This window comes from Geospiza fortis, unplaced genomic scaffold (assembly GCF_000277835.1).
Source record: "Geospiza fortis unplaced genomic scaffold, GeoFor_1.0 scaffold88, whole genome shotgun sequence".
In the NCBI taxonomy this organism is placed as follows: Eukaryota; Metazoa; Chordata; class Aves; order Passeriformes; family Thraupidae; genus Geospiza; species Geospiza fortis.
The window spans coordinates 1,515,782-1,518,861 of NW_005054434.1; the positions used below are offsets into that span (position 1 = coordinate 1,515,782).

A 3,080-nucleotide genomic window follows, 5' to 3' on the forward strand; every position below is an offset into this window, starting at 1 on the left:
GCACCCCCGGCACCCCCGGTACCACCGGTACCACCGGCACCGGCAGCCAGCTCATGTATCCTCCTTTGGCTGAGGGGCCGTGAGCATCCGGCCCGCTCAGTGCTAGGAGAGCGCCGACCCCGGCCCTGCCTCTGAGGGCTTTAGAAAGGCCTTAAAAGGCTTCAGAAAGGTCCATTGGTTTATTTTATTGATTTAAATTTTCTGTAAAGTCTTTTTTTCTTCTGTGTCAATTTCTTAGTTATATGTGTATATATATATACAGACACGGTGTGTATCTGTGTGTATATATGCCTATGTGTATATATATATGTGTGTGTGTGTATGTGGTATATCGGTATCTGTCTGTAAATATATGTGTGTGTATATGTATATATTTGGAACTTAGGACGAATTTCACAGAAGGCGAGATTAAACATTGGAATGGGCTGCCCAGGAGGTGATGGAGTCACCCTCCCTGGAGGTGTTTAAGGAAGGACTGGATGGTGATCAGTCATGGATTCGACTTGATGATCCCAGAGGTCTTTTCCAACCTAAACGATCGTGCAATTCTGTGACACTGGCAAATGCTGTTTGTGTTTGGAAACACGCACAGTGATTTTATTGAATAGCTGAGGAAAGGGCAGGATGCGGTTACTTCCCAAATACATGGTGGGAACAACAGGGAAAACTATAATTCCTTCAAGTGGCACAGTGCTGTGTCACATCTTATGACAGTTTGTAATGACTTTGCACCTTGAACTCCTGGTTTCTGAGCCTCTGTATAAATGTACTCCACTTCTAATTCCTTAAAATGAGGCAGTGACTGCTTGGTTTAATTCACAAGATCACATTGAGTGTGTCTTGACTATTCCAAAGTGGAAAAGCCAGCTGGGTTTATGGTAACCTTGATATTTCCTGCAGGGTAGGAGCTGCCCATGGGTGATCTGAAGTGCAGCATCATTTTAAAAGCTAAATATGTGTTCAATTTGATTGTTTTCTATGGAGTTATTAATTTAAATGAGGGTTTGAAATCCTCCTTGCTGTGATACTTGTGATACCAGATCCTTTAGGATGATTCTGTATTTTCTTCCTGTTTTTCAAGAAGGAATCCATCTTTATGGTATCAAAAGTTCTTGCTGCTGATTTGGAGAGTGGGTACAGTTGTGCATGAAATTTAGTACATTTTCTCACACTTTCATAATTGGGGTTTGAAAAATGGTTTGGATTAGCTGCTGTCAGAGCAGTAAAAAGGCTTGAGAGAGAGAATTCACTTTATCAGCATAGTTCTCTATAGTATGCTCTGAAATGTCTTGTGAAGATTAAAGTTGTTCTTATGAGAGTATCCCTGCTGATCCATATAGATGGATTCATTTTTAGGGCAGGAGATCTAAACCAAAAGGAGGATAACTGAGAGGAACCAAGACAATAAGATGGTGTGTGGGCTACAAAGTCAGCTTTCTTGCTAAATAAAAGTAACAGAATTGACCCAGCAGAAGCCCCCAAGTGCAGGGTGCTGCCTTTCCCCAAGAAGCAGAGCTGCCCAGGAATCTGTGCTTTAATAAACATTTCCCAGTTCATTGGGAAATAGTGTCTGGTGTGTTGCAAGGCAGTGAAAAGCTGATTCTGAGTCTCATTTCAACTTTTAAGCAGGGCAGGATTTAAAATAGGCATATTTGGTCGAGCTGTTCTGGTGAAGTGATTGACAAAGATTTTATTCCCTGCTTCAATTTCTTCATTTCAGTATCTTGCAAGTAGTAAATGTGGGGAGTATGTTGACATTGGAATTCTAGCATCTGATTTGCAGAAAACCTACAGGTGAGCCAACATCTGTCTTCTTATATCCTGTGTTCAAAATGTAGAATATATTAGTTGGTTCTATTGCATTCATGATGAAAATTGTAGTTTTCTTTATGTTACCTTCATTAGCAGTTGTTGAGGCTGATCGAAGCAGTAAGATTGTTTTGTTTCCCTCTGCTGATACATTTAATGACTCATATTTTATTAATTCATTGGCATTATAAGATCTAGCTGTGGTTTGGGTTTTTTATGGGTTGATTTTTGTTTTGTTTTAAATAAAAAGCTGCAGATTCATTGTAGCATGTGGGGTTTACCCCAGCGAGTTTAAAATGTGTAACACCTCAGTGCAGACATGTGGGAGGGACAGAGGATCCAGTAAGATGCTAATTAATACCTTGCTCAGTTGCTCAGCAGGACAATCACCTTTTTGCCCAGGTAGTTTTAAAATCTATTTTCCATGTACTTTTTCCACTGGGAATGACACTATGTTGAAGGAAAAACCAGTTGGTGTAACCTGTTTATTTTGGTTTTTTTCAGTGTAGATTATGGACGAAGAAAAAGAAATGCCTTTAGAATACAAGTTGCAAAAGGTAGGTCTGTTAATACATTGTCCAAAATGCCCAATTCTTTGATTGTGTTTTGGCTGTTAATTCTTAACAAGGTTGAACTTTTTTCTTGCAGTGTTTGAAATAATCAGCAATGAAAAGGAGCGTGAAGATTTGGCAGTTTTAGAATCTGAACATGTGGCAAAAAGAGCAAGACAGCAAGAGAAAAATGAGTAAGAAGAGTTTTTACTACTAAATTAATAATGCCATTACTGTTACCAGTTCTTTAAAGCTTTCTGGGTTTGGTTTATTGGTTTATTTTGGTTGCTTCAAGGGTGCAGGTGGATCCCATAGGCTTGTGTTCTTCAGAAGTTACCTGTAGTTATTGGAAATTTTTTTTAGTGCTGATGACAAGCAGATATTAGAGCCAATCATGATTTCTCTGTTGTGGGGAACATACATCTCTGAATTAGTGAACAACCTTATGGCTTCCTTGATAGTTTTCCACATAATGCCCTTGTTCCTCATGTGTTTCAGTTCCTTGGTTTTGTTCTTAGTTGTTTTTGGGTGTGAGAGATACTGGCCACATCTGAGAGATGAGACTACCAGACAGGCTGTTCAGAGTAAATCACCAGTGGGGGATGAAGATTTCCTGACTCCTAACCCTGTCCATAATCCCATGGAGTGTTGTGTTTTCTCTAACCTGGGATAGATATTAAGGATCTCGTGGGAAAGTAGGACACTGTTGTCAGAAGGATG

General features: G+C 39.8%; 1 protein-coding gene across 1 annotated transcript in view; it reads left to right on the forward strand.

The window, feature by feature from the left end:
• Positions 1–1,723: 1,723 nt before the first annotated feature.
• NVL (nuclear VCP like) overlaps positions 1,724–3,080 on the forward strand; it is a 39,380-nt gene continuing 38,023 nt past the window's right edge. The window contains exons 1-3 of the mRNA XM_005427024.2: positions 1,724–1,794; positions 2,314–2,366; positions 2,458–2,554. The gene's annotated coding sequence lies outside the window, so the exon portion shown is untranslated. The remainder of the gene's footprint in view (positions 1,795–2,313; positions 2,367–2,457; positions 2,555–3,080) is intronic.